This window comes from Schistocerca cancellata, chromosome 7 (genome assembly GCF_023864275.1).
Source record: "Schistocerca cancellata isolate TAMUIC-IGC-003103 chromosome 7, iqSchCanc2.1, whole genome shotgun sequence".
Classification (NCBI taxonomy): Eukaryota; Metazoa; Arthropoda; class Insecta; order Orthoptera; family Acrididae; genus Schistocerca; species Schistocerca cancellata.
Genome location: NC_064632.1, coordinates 278,981,057 through 279,001,499, shown reverse-complemented (window position 1 = coordinate 279,001,499; position 20,443 = coordinate 278,981,057).

The following is a 20,443-nucleotide window of genomic DNA, read 5'->3' as shown; positions in this document are numbered from 1 at the left end:
TTTTGGACTCTGAAAACTTTTGTTTCACTTCAAGATTTACCCCAAAATAATATCCCATATGACATTATGGAATGAAAGTAGGCAAAGTATGCAAGCTTTTTCATTTTTATGTTGCCTATGTCTGCTAACACTCGAATTGCAAATACAGATTTGTTAAGGCGTTTCTGCAGTTCTGTGGTGTGCTCCTCCCAACTGAATTTATTATCAAGTTGTAATCCCAGGACTTTAAGACTGTCAACCTCGTATGTATGGTTCCATTTTTCCCCCACTTCTTTTCCGCATGTGCACACAATGCAATTGGGGTACGTACAACTGCTGCGGTTAATAACAAGTTGTTGTCAGCCATCTTGAACTTTGACGAAAACTTTGATGACGGTGTAATACCCTTTCTAGCGCTACGTCAAAGATCTTTGTCCAATATATTGGATGGAATATTGGATCACATCTTTGATCAAATCTTTGACAAAGAAATTTGATAGTGTAATACCGGCCTAACGCCGGTCCGACCAGCAGCTGTGGTGTGGCGAAAGGCCGCAGATTCACTCATCGTAACGCTGCAAAGCATCCAGAACAGAGCTCTCAAGAGCGCTCTACGTCTTCCGAGCGAATAGTCCACTCGTCTGCTGCACGAAGACACAGGCGTCCCGCTCGTGCAGGACAGATTCAGGGTCTTCCGCAACCGATTCGTCCGTGAACTGGGCCACCAGCTGCATCACAGACCAACCACACGTTGGCCTGACTTGCTGCGCAAACAGTTTTCTCCCATAAAACACAGGAAATCATCGCAACATCACTCAAACCCAATTCGTGTAGGTGAGGTTTTCAAAAATGGTTCAAATGGCTCTGAGCACTAGGGGACTTAACATCTGACGTCATCAGTCCCTTAGGACTTAGAACTACGTAAACCTAACTAACCTACGGACATCACACACATCCATGCCCGAGGCAGGATTCGAACCTGCGACCGTAGCAGCCTCGCGGTTCCGGACTGAAGCGCGTAGAACCGCTCGGCCACCACGGCCGGCGGTAAGGTTTTCATTTTGTTCCCAGCAGGAACAGCATTTTCGTGCTTACACTGCTCAACATGCCGAGGAAGGGAAGCTGGGCAAAGAAGCGTCAGTGTCAGGGTACTAACATTCTGCGTGGTGTCTGTTTGTTCTACGTCGTGTCTCCCTACCACTTTCGCGCAACGACGCTGTGAGCGTGTTTTTCAGGGAATTGACTAGTTTGAACCTGGGACCTGTTGCTGGTAAGGAGACGCCAGACCACACATGACATGTAGAGTTCAAAAGAGACTAGCGATGATATAATAAAATACTTAATTATTTCAGCGTCAGCTCCACTGCACTCCCTGTAAAAAAATCTTACTACTGACTAAATTTAGTGGAAGGGGTTCAAGGCTTTCCTATCTTTAGTTAGCTGGTAAAATAACGTCGAAAAAGCAGTTAAGTTTACCATTGGAAATATCACATCTATAATATAGATTTAAGTTAAGTTTCACAAAAGAGAAAACTATCAAAATGGTCTACAGTGACCCTCAATTATCTTTAATTACTTATTTAACTTGTCGTAAATTACAGTGGCTGATGTGGCTTCTCAATAATTATATAACAGAAAAATCATCGCGTTTCAGATTTTGACTTAGGTAGCAAATGTGAATACCATGAGCTTTAATTGACGATCGACACTAGTATTACGTAAAAAGGGGATGTAACAGATGAGACTTCTGCAGTTCTGAGTGAAGCTTTATGCGCTGTTATGCGGCATTGTCGTTGGTTAGGCAGCGTCAGGGGGCGGCGGGCAGCGCAGCTCCACACCTCGCCGTCTCGGAAGCAACTCTCTCCTAACTTCTCCTTACTACAATTTACCGAAGTTGGTTTTAGAAAAGCTATCTGGCTGTGTTTTCAACTGACCAATCAGGGTCTCAATGTTAACCTTAAGCTCCACCAACAAAATTCTGTCTATCCAATGAGAAACGTTATACTTTTCGTGGTGGGGCAATGTTTTTAACGTTTGCAACGTAACAGAGACGCGAAAAAGTCTCACGCTAAAACTTGCAGCTGGTGTGGCCCTTTTAGTGTTATCGTAAGATCTATACTGTTCTTCTGGAGGGCTCTATCTTTTAACATGGGGTGGGGGGCTGGTTTTGGCGGTCAGCTGGCGACGTGGGTGTCCGTCCCTTATCGTAGGGCCTCCTAGCCTACACGATTCTGCTCTCGGCTTCTGTTCTCGTTTCTCCCCTCGGAACTGCGTCTGTTTCACGGTGGGAAGGTATGACATGCATTTAGGCGTTCTTGTGTTAGTCTGTGGTATTTCATTTGCTCACTCGTTAATCGTATTAATTTGGATAATTTAATGTCAGGATTTAATCGGAGCTATGTGACATACTGTCGGATTTGCTATCATATCATGGAAGGTGTTGGATTTGCCTGACACCTTACAGGGTCACCGGGCAGGCCAGCGTATTTCGGGAACGTTATTTTCCACAAACCATTTCCTCACAGAGAGCCAGCATAGTCATGCCGTCCGCAGCTCGTGGTCGTGCGGTAGCGTTCTCGCTTCCCACGCCCGGGTTCCCGGGTTCGATTCCCGGCGGGGTCAGGGATTTTCTCTGCCTCGTGATGACTGGGTGTTGTGTGATGTCCTTAGGTTAGTTAGGTTTAAGTAGTTCTAAGTTCTAGGGGACTGATGACCATAGATGTTAAGTCCCATAGTGCTCAGAGCCATTTGAACCATTTGAACCATAGTCATGCCGATAGAAACAAGACTTGTCTACGAGCTCTTATTCTACTGCGTGCAGTCGCACTACTGTAAAATGTTTTCATTTGCTTCCGCGTCTGTCATTTCCTTATGCATAAAAAGAGGAGCACACTCTAACCTTGAACTTCCCTCCCTCCCCTCCGTTCCCTTCCCCCCGGCTTACCGTAAACACCGCCTCTTGAAAAATGGGTTATTTTGAAAATACGCCTTATGCAAACACAATTAGTTTCTTTTATTATTTTTATATTTACTCAGACATGTTCCGACACCTATGTGTCATCTTCTGTGGGTCAAATTTTTATTTAACATTACATCGCTAAATGAACTATATTATTATACCCCTTTTTTTGTGTTCTTTTCATAGTTTTTTTGACAGCATGTCATTTGCAAAATTTTCCGTCCTGTTTCGTGTCTCTGGTTGGCATCTCGGTCAACTACCGTTCGATGCACTGTTTCCACACAGTTTTTCACAAAAGTTTCGCTCACTAGTTCACCTCCCACGCACTTTTTCAAAATGTGGCGAAACGTGATATGAGCAGACAATTCTGGCTCGATACTCAGTGAGATATTCAGTGAGATGCTCGCTGCTTTTTCGGACAGTACTTCCACAACTGCATCATCTACAAAATATCTGAGGTTACTGGCAATATTATTTGTCAGTTCATTACTATTCAATATGAAAAACAACACTTCCTTGCGGCACGCATGAGGTTACTTCTACTTCGGTGTATGACTCTCCATCATCCAAGACAAGATGCTGGGTCCCCCATTACCAAGCAATCTTTAACCCAGTCACCAGTTTTATTTAATACAACATACGATCTTATTTTATACAATAACTGTGGGTGTGACAGAGAGCCAAATCCTTCTCAGATGTTGAGAAATACTCCACCTGCCTCATTTCCTTGGTCGATAACTATCAGTATGTCACGTGAGAAAAGCACAAGTTTAGTGGTAACCTGACGTTTCACGTCACAATAACGTATCAGGCAATGGCCCGTGTGAAACGTCACTGACGCCTGTAGTTTAGCGACCGCCCTCGAACGATATCCCGCGCTCTGACCCCCTGACTTCTCGCCGGTGATTCATCCAGAGAGAAGCCACACAACAGTGAAGTTCGTCACTTCCTCATATACCCCGGATGGCTTTACTTTGAATGTCTACATAGTTTACTTCTACCATTATTTCCGGTGACTCAAGTACATCTGTAATCATTTGCGCTGGCCTTCCTGCACGCTATTCGTGTACAGTATGATGTGGCGTCTACACCATCCAGCAATTCTTGCTCATAAAAACATTTCAGCATTTACCACTTATGCTGAAAGACTACGATTTATCTTTATGCTTCGAAAATGTAATTTTTATCCACAGCAGAACCCACCATATCATCCAGCCTATTTCCCCACAAAAAACTATTACGTTCTGGTCTTTGAGATGGATCGAGTGATGACATTTCCGTGAAATGTACAATAGAGGAGGAGTTGATTATAAGTAAATCTTTCTCAGACTTAATGCAAATGATTAATTATCAGACACTTCCAAACAGAAATGTGAATGTAAGAAATGCGACAGGAAAATTGGATGTGAAATGTTTATTAATAGGAAATTACTTGACGTTTTAACCACTTCCTACTCTCTTATCGGAATGCACGTCATCATCACGAAGTGAAGTGTAAAGCTTGCGATCACGCTGCGGAATATTATTTTAGAGATAAAAGCGATTGCGATAACGTGTCGCAACGATTTACGCTTTCCTAAGTCACGCCGCGAGCTGCTCTGATGTGCAGCTGCAGCGCCGCCATCTATCCGGCAGCGTGACAACTACGAGAACGGTGGATCGATTTCAGGCTGGTAGGTGGCGCCGCCACAGTAATTACTGCAACTTCCCGAACCCAAATGCCCCATTTTTAGAGCACTAAAGGAATTTATGTTGCTAACGAAAGCTAAGTTTCCTATTTTTCGTAACTACGATAATAACGAGTGAGAACTTGAAAAACAGAGAAGTTTGTGAAAGGTAACCGCAAAACAGAGATGACACAAGACTAAATAAAAGTACATAATAACGAAATAAAATTACGTAATAATATGCCTATCAAAGTCCCTCTACTTTCGATGCCTTTCCCTTAAGCCAGGGGAGGGCAAACGTTGCACGCGGCTCGTGAGCGCACAGCACTGCACGTGTGCTGCTCGCGTGCAATCGTCGAATGGGGCAGTGGCGACAGCCGGCAGATTGCGGCATTGTAGTACAAGCCGCGGACGTTGATGCGAAGCGACCACTACGTAGTGAACGTTGTATTTCAAGAACCGGAAAATGCAGAGTGAATCAAGGAAACGGAGACGTGGAGATTTGCTATCTTTTAAAAAGTATTGGGAGAATAATTTTTTCCATGTGCAAAGACGTGAAATTTCGAAATGTTTAATATGTGGCAGTATTCTCGCTGGTCAGCGGAAGTTTAGTATTGAAGGCCATTATAATAAATTTCACAAGGAAGAGTACAATTTATTGTCGGATTCTGAGAGGATGGGGAAATTGACTGAGCTTAAGAAGAGCGACCTGACGATATTAGATGCATCTGTCCTAGTTGCCGTTGTCACGAGAGATCTGCGTCTTTCTCTCGTCATGTCTCTCATCTAACTCATTTAACATTTTATGGAGCACTGTTTTCAATTTTTCAGGACGACAACAATAATAGCCCAGCGGTACGTGCAAGCTATAAAATTGCGCTAAATATAGTGAGAGCTGGAAAACAATTTGCTGAATTAATAAGCCTCGGTTAAGAGCAAACATAAGTGATGAAAATTTACGTAACTGTTTGCGTTTGTCTGTATGTAGAAATTTTGTTCCAGATATTAAACGTATTGTAAACTCCACCTGTGATAATTAAATAAAACATATCGTAGTTAATAGGTACTCTTTCAAACCATGATTTATTTCAAGCACTCCTGCTAACCTTATTCCATCATTCAATAAAGCAAGCTAGGAAAACAAAACGCAGTGGACAGAAGGTATGGTGGGGAGGGGACGTAAGCGGGTGGCCAGCTTGCCCCTGTGTGCACGCAGAACACCTGTTAACTGCACGCGTGCAAGTGCACCGCACACGTGCAGGATTCCTGCCCGCCCCTGCCTTAAGCCTTGACCCGAGTCCATAAAAACTATTTCGTCCATTTCCCATCAAACCATAGACGACATCCATGCACACATAGTAAACTCGCAGTCCACCACTCGTCCATGAGACTCCATGAAATTGTTTTCACCTGAACCGTTAAATATCACTTATATATCGCAAAACTGGAGATAAATCGCAATTGTCCAGATGCGCAATACGTATTCTTTAATTTCAGAAGGACATGGTTTATGAAACTTTCCACATCGACATTCCTTTCGTTAACTGTACAGTCGTAGAGTCATTTATCTTAGGAGAGTTTCCGTCCTCGTGCTCCAGCATGCAGCGATGATAATTGGAATAATGACGAACAATAAATTATTTACCACTGTAAAAAAGGAGTTGAATGTCCCCTAAAACAGTTCATATATGTGCATAAATAATTACATTCAAGCATACTTAATGCAAACTGTTTGGCCTTTGGCCAGCAAAATAGGTTGAACTCTCATTATCATTCCTTGCAGAAAAGTTCATACAAAATTTGCTTTAAAAAAGTCCCACAGATAATTGTATGAATGTAGTTCTGTGTCTCGTAGAGTTCATTTTTTTTTTGTCAGTCTTCGTGAGTAAACGTCCAGAAACGTGGAATTGGCAGTGAAATGAAGAATTCATAAAGTACACGTGTAATCAATTAAATGCACTGAAATGAAACGAAACAAATGGATCAGCAGGCACGAAATCAGTAAAGATCTAATTATGTGATATGATACCTGTGGATATATGCTGCACCTGAAATGTGATGCATATGTAGTGACTGCTGAAAATTTGTGCAAGGCAGAGATCCGAACTTGACTTGTAACGGAAGACTAAAAAAGTATATTGAATCATTACTAACAACAAAACATTTTTTGCAACAAAAAATGTTGCTAATATTGAGAAGACGTACCACAGAGCGTAAGAAAACGATATACTTCGATGGGTTGTGGAGGATATCTTGAGGATCAAACCTAGGACGCGAATGCATGAGCATAAACGCAACGAGGCTACAGAGGGCCGAGCTAGGCTAACCTTCCGGCAGTTGACGTCAGTTCTTGGGTCGGGTGCTACGTAACCGTCAAAAGCGACCGACAGCGAGCGGCATCTGCATACGCAACACCCGGCGACAAGCAGCAGCATCGGGCAAATAGCTCGGGTGCCCCGGCGTGTGAGCCATCTCCCGCTACGAGATCGCTACTTATGAAACGGCACCCCTAAACTGAAGGATACTGTAGCTCGAGAGTAAGGCTACAAAATTAGCTTTACTTAGGAAAATAAAGCGAACAGGAGTGCTGTGCATGAAATTTACAAAGAGAGGAATCTTCATGGAGAATTTCATATTTTATATCAACAAATACGAAGATCAACAGACAAATTAATTCTTCCAATACACGTGAATGAGCATATCATCAATAAACTACAGACCTATGTTTTTTACATTCATCGCTAAGTATATTTTAAGGTCTTGCTATAGTACTTGATCTTTAGGTGTATATACACCTATCCCAGTATATCAGACACATTAAATTCCTAATAAAATACAATTAATAACCACGAAATTTTCCTGATATTTGATTCTTGGGAACGTAATTCATCGACAGTCAATGTTAAGGCCAAACGTTTCAATTAATATAATAGCCTGCATAAATAAAGCATACAAAATGTTTGAAAAGGAAGTCAAACCTTTTGTGAAATGATTATTTTTAAGAGAATGAAATAAAAAAATATTAGGGAAACATTTGATGCACCGTATTTTCTGCACATGACTTCGAGCGTTATTCAACGGGATGTCAGATGTTTCTCTGCCTTATTTTATTTGTTTTAGACGAATCATTTCACAAAATATTTGACCAGTTTACTTTATTTTTTTTATTTTCTAGTTTCATTCAGAAACCATGATCTTATTGACACCTCATTTGCCTTCCTAACGTGTTCTGTTCTCGAAAATCCTAAATTTATGATCCGATTCGAAGGAAGCCTTTTTGACAGTTAAATATCACACCAATGTATCTTTCTGTGTGCAAGATAGTTAGGACTCGAACAAATGAACTCTTTGACATTTCATTTACATAGGTAGCAGCAGCTTTTCGTGAAATACGTATTTCAGTTTCTCTTCAACAGAGTAATTAAATTTCCCCTATTACCCTTATTACTTTCAAGCAATTAAATATTTTCATGCAAAACTAGACCTCACGCTGGTTACTTTGATGTCCCGTTTGCCTGATTCTCTCTCTGTTTGGCTATGAAAATTCTGAGAAAACCTCATTGTGTAATTTATAGGTATTAATTTTAATTTTGATAACCAACAGCCTCAGTTGCAATGTTTACCTAGATTTATCTAGGTTTCAGTTACTTTTATTCTGAAGAAGATTGGATTATCGCGACTAAAACCTAGGTAAACATTGCAACTAAGGCTGTTGGTTATTAAAATTAAAATTAATATTTATACAGTTGCTACCAGGGCCGCGAAATGTTGAAAATATTTAATTTATAGACAATCTTGTTTTCACTCCGCTGAAACATTTGACAAAAACATATCCCTTCTGCGTACTGTAATTTCCAAAAAACATCGTTTCGATATCTTGAACCGTTTATGAGATACGACTACTTTCACGACCACTTGAGTCATGACCCGCACGAAAGGATTCGGACGCACCGCAGGCGACCCGTCCACAGATATAACAACCAATATCTCGAGAATGAAAAGCGATTTTTTTACATTTCATATGCAGTAACGTACGGCCTGAAATGAACTATACGGAAGGACTATGCAATGCGATTTTACCTCTGCAAACTCTAAAATTTAGAGCAGTCGTATACATAGTTTCTTGCAGCACACTAATATGACGAATAACGAAAATAAATTCAGAACTTTCTCGGACGAAGATGTCAAGCTGTAAGATGCGGAAGAATCAAATTTTCTCTTAAAATCGGCTCATAAGTACGAGGTGCATTCAAGTTCTAAGGCCTCCGATTTTTTTTCTGATTAACTACTCACCCGAAATCGATGAAACTGGCGTTACTTCTCGACGTAATCGCCCTGCAGACCTACACGTTTTTCACAACGCTGACGCCATGATTCCATGGCAGCGGCGAACACTTCTTTAGGAGTCTGTTTTGACCACTGGACAATCGTTGAGGCAATAGCTGCACGGCTGGTGAATGTGCGGCCACGGAGAGTGTCTTTCATTGTTGGAAAAAGCCAAAAGTCACTAGGAGCCAGGAAGGGGTGAGTAGGGAGCATGAGGAATCACTTCAAAGTTGTTATCACGAAGAAACTGTTGCGTAACGTTAGCTCGATGTGCAGGTGCGTTGTCTTGGTGAAACAGTACACGCGCAGTCCTTCCCGGACGTTTTTGTTGCAGTGCAGGAAGGAATTTGTTCTTCAAAACATTTTCGTAGGATGCACCTGTTACCGTATTGCCCTTTGGAACGCAATGGGTAAGGATTACGCCCTCGATGTCCCAGAACATGACACCATCATTTTTTCAGCACTGGCGGTTACCCGAAATTTTTTTGGTGGCGGTGAATCTGTGTGCTTCAATTGAGCTGACTGGCGCTTTGTTTCTGGATTGAAAAATGGCATCCACGTCTCATCCATTGTCACAACCGACGAAAAGAAAGTCCCATTCATGCTGTCGTTGCGCTTCAACATTGCTTGGCAACATGCCACACGGGCAGCCATGTGGTCGTCCGTCAGCATTCGTGGCACCCACCTGGATGACACTTTTCGCATTTTCAGGTCGTCATGCAGGATTGTGTGCATAGAATCTACAGAAATGCCAACTCTGGAGGCGATCTGTTCAACAGTCATTCGGCGATCCCCCAAAACAATTTTCTCCACTTTCTCGATCATGTCATCAGACCGGCTTGTGCGAGCCCGAGGTTGTTTCGGTTTGTTGTCACACGATGTTCTGCCTTCATTAAACTGTCGCACCCACGAATACACTTTCGACACGTCCATAACTCCATCACTACATGTCTCCTTCAACTGTCAATGAATTTCAATTGGTTTCACAACATTCAAATTCAGAAAACGAATGATCGCACGCTGTTCAAGTAAGGAAAACGTCGCCATTTTAAGTATTTAAAACAGTTCTCATTCTCGCCGCTGGCGGTAAAATTCCATCTGCCGTACGGTGCTGCCATCTCTGGGACGTATTGACAATGAACGCGGCCTCATTTTAAAACAATGCGCATGTTTCTATCTCTTACCAGTCCGGAGAAAAAAAATCGGAGGCCTTAGAACTTAAATGCACCTCGTGTTTCGTAGCTGCCGGCGCGTCCACAGCACTGCTCTGCCGAGAGGGATCGTAGCTGTGGCTCACACTGTTGCGCGTGCTGCAGCGGCGAGATTCAAACACGTTCGAATTCAAACATTGGTATATAGTTGGAGCAGAGGGCAGGCAGCGCCACGGAAGTCGCCCACGTAGGACACTTCGGTAACCACAGCTGCGGTGGTGTTTTGTCGTCTGCAGCTGTCGCGCGCTTTCGGTCGCCTATGTCGCTTACGTAGAACGCGGCCTTAACGGTGATGAGTCTGTCGCCACTGCGCAGTGTTATTTCAACAGACGTAGACGCGTTAGACGGCATTCAGCGTTCCGAATACTGTCACGACGAGTGCGAAAAGTTTTCCTAGTAGTCCATCAGCATAAAAATTCATGTTTGCTGTCGAAGGGGTGTAGGCCTATTAGCCGCAGGCATTGGACACTATAACATCAGGAGTCTGTTGGAGTCCTTTGATCATGTTTACCGGACATGCGCTGTCTGATTAAAAGCATCTGGCCATCCATACGCAAGGCCGGTATTACACTATCAAATTTCTTTGTCAAGGATTTGATCAAAGATGTGATCAAATATTGGTCAAATATATTTGACAAAGATCTTTGACGTGGCGCTAAAAAGTGGTATTACACTATCATATTTTCCGTCAAAGTTCAAGATAGCTGATAACAACAAAAATGGCTCTGAGCACTATGGGACTCAACTGCTGTGGTCATCAGTCCCCTAGAACTTAGAACTACTTAAACCTAACTAACCTAAGGACATCACACACATCCATGCCCGAGGCAGGATTCGAACCTGCGACCGTAGCGGTCACGCGGTTCCAAACTGAAGCGCTTAGAACCGCACGGCTACACTGGCCGGCAATAACAACAACATGTTGGTAACCGCAGCAGTTGCATGTACCACAATTGCACTGTGTGCACCTGCGGAAGAGAAGTGGGGGAAAAAAAGGAAACGTACCTGGGTAAGCCGTGGGTTTTATAACGACGCGATGAAAGCATTGAACAAAACTTGTTATGTGAGCTTATAGTGGAGAACGTCAAGTCGTACATCAGTTACTTAAGAATGGATGAGCATACATTTCAGTATATGCTCATTAAAGTGTATCGTCATACCACAAAGCACAATGCTCACTTAAGATCTGCTATATCCACAGAAGACAGGCTCACTGTAACACTCCGATTCCTTGCTACAGGAGAGAGTTAGGTTAGGTTAGGTTAGGATATGTCTCCAATCTTCTTAACCTATTTTTGTATTCAGGGTGCCTCACGTTGTAAAGCGCCTCATCAGCTTCATACATCTCTATTAATTTTGTAGTTGTTGCTACATACCAATTGTATTTTAGCGGCAATGATTATAAACACACTACAGATGACAGAACGCTGCTTGGCTAAAATGGCTCTGAGCACTATGGGACTCAACATCTTAGGTCATAAGTCCCCTAGAACTTAGAACTACTTAAACCTAACTAACCTAAGGACATCACACACACCCATGCCCGAGGCAGGATTCGAACCTGCGACCGTAGCAGTCCCGCGGTTCCGGACTGCAGCGCCAGAACCGCTAGACCACCGCAGCCGGCACAGAACGCTGCAGCGATACTAGCGCTCCACGTGGTAACATGTCACATTGCAGTGAACAGAAGACAAGCGACTTCTTTGGTCAAATCTACAGCGATGCCCTAGATTTGATCAAATAATTGACGACATTTGACCAAGTTCCCTATTACGCCATCAAATTTCTTTGACAAAGATATTGGACAAAGAAATTTGATAGTGTAACCGGCCTAATGCAGGAAATGACCACCAGACGTCACGAGATAATCATCCAACAGTAGAAAAGGAGGCGGGCGGTGTAGTGTTGTCAGCAGAGAATCAGTAACAGCGGTTTGGGTGTACACTTTGGCGGTCCGATGGAAAAAGGGTTTGGGTTTGGCGAATGCCTGGAGAACGTAGCCTGCTATCTTGTTTATCCCCAGCAGTGAAGTTCAAAATGGTTCAAATGGCTCTGAGCACTATGGGACTTAACATCTGAGGTCATCAGTCCCCTAGACCTTAGAACTACTTAAACCTAACTAACCTAAGAACATCACACACATCCATGCCCGAGGCAGGATTCGAACCTGTGACCGTAGCAGTCACGCGGTTCCGGACTGAAGCGCCTAGAACCTCACGGTCACCGCGGCCGGCAGCAGTGAAGTACGAAGGTGACAAGAGTTATGGTATCGATGTGTTACTCATAGTTAGGATGTGACCCACTTATTGTACTTAAGAAAATGCTACAAACGGACACGTTTCATAGCATTTTATAGCGTGCACAGCAGAGGAATCCGGAGGCGATGGTTGTTCTTATCAGGATGACAGTGCACGCTGTCTGTGAGGTAATGGTTTGTGAACAGTAACATTTGTGAAATGGACTGGAGTGCCCCGAGTCCGGGCCTGTACCCACTGGAGCACCTTTGGGACTTGTTAGAACAGCGACTCCGTTCCAGGCTTCAACGGCCAAGACGACTATCTTCTGTGGTTTGAGAGAAGGCAGAGGAAGCATGGGCTGCCATTCCTCCACAGACATCTATATATCCCTCTGCAAGTCGCCAGCAGGGTTGAAGCTGTCATAAAGGCTAAGGGTGGACACAGCCCACATTAATTTATACTAATATGTGTACGGATACATTTGGTCAGATAGTATAGGTTCTCGTACTCAGTCCCGTCCTCATGACCCGGTCCACAACCCCTCAAAGTCTCTTCGTACTGTCTTCCTATACTTGGCACATTCAGAATATCCATTTCAGTTGGCAAATACAAAATTTCTAGAACGGAGACTTATATTTAATGTAGCCAAATATCTCACGAATTATGGCTAAATAAATATTTTAAAAAATATATTCTTCAATTCGAGGTGCTTTTCACCATTTTCTTGATGACCGCCTACTCCCTAAGTTATGTCAGTACATACTTGACGTGTGCACATGTGTTTTCTCTATAGCGCCTCCTAACTACAGGAGATCAGTCTAGAATTGCGGTTTCACAAGATTTTTCAGTCTTTGCGTACTTACCTGCTCCAGCGTTGTGACGTGGTCTTTCAGTAAACATAATAAAATAACATAATAATGCAAAACTGAGAAATAAATAGAAATACAAAAAAATCACATTCTATATGTAAATGTACCAAGGACCGCTTTAAGGAAATTTTGCATTTTTCTAATTATTTAGGATGCACATGTTCCAATGATTTAACTTTTAACGTTTGTATGTAGTCTAGTGCCGTGTAGCATCTATTGCATATGATGTCCAAGAATCCGTACCAAATTATTATTTCTAACCATTGGAACCAACGCCCAATCTGGTTTGAGTATCTGATCTAACATTATTTTTTATTTTATACGCCAATGCCAGTTTTTATGTCCGACCCTCATTCAGACGTCTGTGCTGTTTCTGACTACGAATTTCTGTTGTAAAGATTCTGTCACATGACATTTGTGTCACATTGGAGCCAGTTTTATGTTTATAGTGCGCGGTTTGTTTCCAGCTGGAATGCGGCTGGTAACCGCTTTACACCACGTCATTCTTGCTTGAGAGGTATGTCATGAATTACTGTCGCAGAGTTTTTCAACTCGACTGGATTTTTAATACATTTTTTTATTAAGGCTCTGTACAGTGGCACCGCAAATACTCTACTTGGCACGCCTGAATAGACGAAAGCCCCGCAGCTCGGATTAATGGAAGAGGCTCATGGAAACAGGTCAGACCGGGGCCTGTGAGAGACCAGCTGACACAGCAAGTGCAGGCTGAATCGCCGTCGGGCAGCTGCGGCATCTCTCGTCCCAACAGAGTATCAAAGTCGTAACGTCATCGGTGCAACAGAGAGGCTGAGCCGTTGTAGCTTGCGTGTCCTGACTGCTTCACGTCTGAACCTTGGCTTACGTGATGGGAACCGAGGCCTCGTCAAAACAAGTGCAAGCCCCCTTCTAGGCAGTCCTCATTCCTAGACAGAAGTACTCAGTCTGCCGGGCACCACCACGCACACGTCACTGTTGCACCCAAACGTGATCACGCCACAGAAGTGCGCTAAACGTAAGGGCTGGGAAACCACATACAACCTTTGCTGCTTCGGAATGGTTTTGAACCGTCCGTAGTTGTTCCACCCTGTGTACCAGAGCAAAAATTGCGGTCGCACTACACTCCAAACGGGGAAGACCACGACGTCGATGCAGTAGGGTTCAGGGAATGTCAGCAGTGCCGAATCTTGTGAAGAATATCGTCCTGCTGCTCGTCGCAATGCGAGCAGTCGTTTTCGTCCGCGAAACATGTGGGAAGTGACGCTCCAAAGGAACGGGTCGTTGCATTGACGCCCTTTATTGCACCCTCTAAGTGATTTCCCTGTCGATTCCGAGCAGCGGTGCGACTGAAATTTTCTCGGATACTCATGAGAAAACCGCGGCGTTTCAGAGCTAGGCGTCGCGGTTCTGTCCTCTATCGCAGAGGCATCGGTAGACGGGATGAAATGTCGGTAAGAGGGGATGTGACAACCTACCCATAGTGTGACACGCCCACAGTGGCGCTAGGCAGAGCTCTGCTGACGTTTGGTGCTAATGTGGCATCACTAACGCACCTACCACGTCACATGAACTTGTGAGCTGGTTTTTTTTTTTTTGCGTGTGTCGGCACTTTTCTTGCTGTTAGATGCTTCGCCGAGCGCGAGGCTGACGTCGCAAGGCACCACTCTTCTGCATCATTACAGAGGAAAGTTACGCACGCCTTTGAACCACATTTCAATGAGAGACAATTACGGTGTTTCGAAAATATGATACCTTTTTTGCACAGTGTATATTCGAGACTTTCTACACATATGATATATAAATTAAGAGGTAAAGCTTCTCTCTATGTTCTAATAACGCTCTGGTTAGAACGGCGGCACAACAGCACAGTTCAAATGAACGAAATATACCATACGTCGACTTTAATGTACCTCAAAGGAACCCAACAAAAAGGAAGGAAGACAGGTTTAACGCTTCGGGGAAGGCAGACATTGAGAACAAACTCGGGTAATGGGTACAACAGCAGCAATGTCCTTTCCGAAGGAACCGTTCCTTAATTTGTCTTAACCACTCTAGAGAAACCACAGAGTAACTAAGTTTCGAGAGTCGACCACTGGTTTAAACACCACTGAACTCAGAGCTACTTCATTGCCTTTTCCACTGCATACCACTCTCCGTAGAGTCAACAATAAGAAAAAATACGTAGCAAAATAGTCAATGAAAAGGAAAAACATGTTAATTAAGGTAACCGAACAAGAAACTTCGCTTTATAGTAAAAAAATACAAAATTCGGAAAGCTTGAAATGTTTATTCATTCGAATTAACTACTACCAGACGCTGCAGATGGCTCTGACCTACTACACTGCTGAGTAGCGCCGACATTACGTGGGATACCATCGCAGAAACCCCCGGACGACAACGCAGCCTTTTGAAAGGCAGGGAAAAAGGCAGACCCAGCTCGAAAGCGTAGAAAAAGGAGATTAGGGTTCACTTCCCATAGACGAAGAGATAATAAGACACGGGCTCAGACAAGGAGTAGATAAATAGGGGGGATGTGAGTTGGGTCCTTTTCTAAGGAAAACCCGGAAGATCTAAATATGTGTGATCGGATGAGGATCTGAACCCCGCGCCTCCAGAATCTGAGTCCAGTGCCCTTAGCAGTGTGCGTCCGACCTCGATGGAAACCGTAAAGGAATGGACTTCTCTTTCTGGGTTCTCTTCCCCAGATGACGTGGTTTTGACACATCCAGCGCTGGAAACCACGTCTTGTTGAGAAGTCTCTCTACTAGGGTCACATTTTAAGTTTTTATAAACGTCCAGTATATAGTCCTACTGACACTGCCATTACCAGTTTTTTAATTCGTCATTTCTGTTATTAAAATAATGTCAGCTGAGGAAATGGCGGAGTAGCTTGTTTACACTGGACGATTTGAAGAAACAGAGTTGTGAAAATAGGAACTACATAGGTTGCAATATTTGTGGGATAGCTTACACCGAGTGGTAAAGGAAATTGTTTCAGACCAAACGCAATGCTATAATCCTGTACGAATGTGAAAAATGAGTCTCAGATGTAAAGCAGCATCCCAGCATACGCGCTGGTGAAAGGAAGTTCCTGCACAAAAATGAAAATTTATAGCACTCTAGATAGCTGAATGAAGAAAAACGGCTGAATGCTCATAAGGTAAAAAATAAAATACGGAACTATTGACAGAAACGGAAAAACCTTTCCAAGGAAGTGGGTGACGCTAGGGTGGTGCTTATTTTACAGGTCTGATTTTCTGTTTGTGCTGTCCCCCGTTTCGTTTCATTACACAAAAAAATAGTTGTTTGACAGTTTTAATCAACAGAAAACAGAAAAAGTGGGACCCCAGATCCCTTACAGTTGTTAAAAAGTCCACTAGGAATGCTTGAAACTTAATAACGGTTCGCCGCGCGGGATTAGCCGAGCGGTCTAAAGGGCTGCAGTCATAAACTGTACGGCTGGTCCCGGTGGAGGTTCGAGTCCTCCCTTGGGCATGGGTGTGTGTGTTTGTGTTTGTTCTTAGGATAATTTAGGTTAAGTAGCGTGTAAGCTTAGGGACTGATGACCTTAGCAGTTAAGTCCCATAAGATTTCACACACATTTGAACATTTTTTTTTTTAATAACGGTTCAGGATAAGTCTAATAAAACAATCTTTGCAGTCACTATGTGGAACGCGTCTGAAGCAAATATGATGAGTAAGTCACATGTTATTTAAACATTCTTGTTCTTCGATATAGTCTCGTTTTGAGCCCTGTGAACTTAAGTAAATACTCAGATACAGTGTGAAGGCATACTGTTTTTTCTTGGTTTTTGTAAATCATATATTGTCATACTCCACGAGCTTGATGCCTCTGTCAGTCGGATCGTCTATAACTTACAGTGTAACTGTTAAGTGTAGAGCGTTCATGAAAACACTGATTTTCATGGCACTAAAAAGGCTCTATCTTAAGGAAGTCAAAACAAATTTGTTAGTATTGTATTCTTAATATATTACAAATTAACTGTTCAATTCCTTTATTGTTAATTTCTACGATTTGAATACTTAACAATTTAAAGCCATTTCATATTTTATTCCGACTGTTTGCCACACAGTTCAGCGCATTGAACATTTTAATTTTTTATTCGTAAGACCGATTACAAAAATTGGGGAGGCGACGGAACATGAGACAGGTACCTTAAATGATATATCACTTTTTGTAAACCCACACAAGATACATCACGATCGACAAACTCTTATTTATAAAGTTTTGTAAGAAACCTGAAATCCATATACGGTGCTGTGGCTTCAGAAGGAACACATTGAACGCACACAGTGGCAAGGAGAACACAAATATTCTTCTCGTGGCAATAATTTAAATTCATCAGGCTACATAAACATTTTCAAGCCATAAGTAACTTTCGCCGCCCAATTTGCGTAACTGATAGGGCTTCAACAACAGAGATCGCAATTAATTTTAAGTATTGAATATAATCTTCTCAAGGTTGCTGTTCTCTCGAAGTATCTCCAACAAAATGATCTCAGACCTGTAGACTTGACCCGCGTGTTCCTTGACCTTTCCATGCTGAAATCCATTTTCAAATTTGCTAACACTGGTTCCAGACCGGGCGTTCTGATATTTATTTAGTATTGTTTCTTAAACTTACATATTTCGTAAGAAACACTTCTCAGAAATATTTCATATATATTATCTCTGCAGGGTAAATTCAAGAGATATCAGTCAAAAAAGTTTTGTATCAAAACACAAACATTTCATGAATGAAGCTTGTCCCTTCCTTTAACCGTTAAACGGTCGAGAGCTGGCTCACTTCTTCAATAATAATGTTATTCAAAGTATTAACATGCGCTACGTCCTCAAGCTTTTATTTGTTTTCACTCATGAACCTGTGACAATCTTGGCTCTAAGCACTATGGGGCTTGACATCTGAGGTCATCAGTCCCCTAGACTTAGAACTACTTAAACCTAACTAACCTAAGGCATCACACACATCCATGCCCGAGGCAGGATTCGAACCTGCGACCGTAGCAACAGTGCAGTTCCGGACTGAAGCGCCTAGAACCGCTCGGCCACGGAGGCCGGCTGTGACAATGTTGAAGCATGTTTATGTTGTTGTCTCTGTTGTTGATGCAAAGCTTGTAATTTTGGTCGTTGCTTGTCAGGCGTTGAGCCGTAATCCGTGTTTGTTCCAATATATCATCACTTTCGCACAAGTAGTGTGGCACTTAGAGTCACAGTTTATACAGCCGCAAATTGTGAAAGATAACCATTAACACATTTAAAGTTTCCATCCGACAGAACAGGGGAACATAGTCATATGGCAATCTGAGATGCAAAATAAATACATCTGTCTCTGCAAAAATGATCTTCAGTACATTTGTCTGGCGGGTCGCAGTTTTTTATTTCATGGGAATAATACCAGAGTACCTAAATTATCTTCGGTGAACGACCTGAAGAGAAAGATACTGTATATGTGACAAGCGCTACTTTATCTCGTGTCACGCGGGATTAGCCGAGCGGTCTAGGTGGGTGCAGTCATGGACGTGCGGCTGATCCCGGCGGAGGTTCGAGTCCTCCCTCAGGCATGGGTGTGTATGTTTGTCCTTAGGATAATTTAGGTTAAATAGTGTATAAGCTTAGGGACTGATGACCTTAGCAGTTAAGTCCCATAGGATTTCACACGCATTTGAACATTAGAACTTTCTCTCGAATGTGAAAGAGGATTGGATCGCTGACCAGTTACACTATGAACAATATGATCTGAGAAACGAGAACGCATTCAGTTAGTGAGACTGAAGTAATCAAACACTTTCTTTTGGCTATGTATGAATTTGTCTCGAAAATTAGTATTTTACGAAGTTGATGGGTTTTGTTCCGAATTTTCCGATTCTGAAGGCTCAGCGACACGCTTTCCGCTTGTCTTAAGTAGCCGACTTTCTTAAGGCTCAGTTTTATATGGACTGGAACGAAACTGGACAGCAGCCCAAGGAAATCGTTGAAATTTGGGAACAGTGCTATATGAGAGTCATGCTAATGACTCTCGTATCATCTAAACAAGTACAGCTATACTATCATCTACAGCTAAACAAGTACAGCTATACTATCATCTACTGGAAAAGAGAAGTGCTGCGAACCTATGGAGAATATGAACTGAACCATGGAGACTGTAAATCGAGCCATCGTATCTTTCAAGTGCAGAAGACTCCAAAAGAGTAATCTGAGACAATAATTTCTTGGTGTTAATTAATACAACAAATTTAAGAACCTTCAACATCGCAGCGCGTCAGCAATAGTTGGTTAATATATCAAAAACTAAAAACCCGCCTCTATTGCGAAAAAAGTACCTTGTGTTAAGTGTTAACCCAGGTTTCGGCGCAGATAACTACACCTTCTTCAGAAAAACAATAAAACCCACAAGTGCCTAAGAATACCTTTGTCAATGATTAAAAGAACACCATAGCTATACATTTATAAACGAAAAAGAAAAGGAAACACAACAAGAGACGAGCTAAATAGGAGATGAAACCAAAAAATAACCGCACACGGTTGCTTATGCTAGTAAAGAAACTTATATGTAGCTACCTGGGACGTAATCTAAAGTCGTCGTGGTAATAAAGATATAGGGAAAAAATGTGAGGTGTTCAGCGGGCTAATATCATCTTTATCGTAAAAGGAAAATGAGGATAAAAAGAAAGAAGATGAACAGCTTGACCAACCGCGCTCGCCAATCAGCGCGCGCATGTGATAATCCCCAGATCATCAGATTTACAAGTATGAAGAACAAAGTAAAGGCGCGAAACCTTCGAAAAATTTTCTATTTCTTAGTAGGAGTTGGTCATTGAGGATATTGTCTTTAACATGTTGCAGATGCTTAAAGATCTGCATTTCTTCCAAAACATCCAGTTGTAAGCCCTTAACCTCGGCATGAAGTAACTCGATATTAACTAGAGGGCTCGGCGCATGAGCCGTTTGCACAAGGTGTTCCGCATAAGAAGAGCCCTTAGTACCGTCACCGCTTCTAGTAGGAATATGTTCTTTATACCTGAAACCCAGAGTTCGCCCCTTTTGCCAGCTTTACGATGAAGGTGATTTTAGCCCGTTGAACACCTCACGTTTCATCCCTATATCTTTATTACCACAACGTCTTTAGATTATGTCCCCTCAGCCCCCCTCCCGACTAACTACTGTCATAGGTAGCTT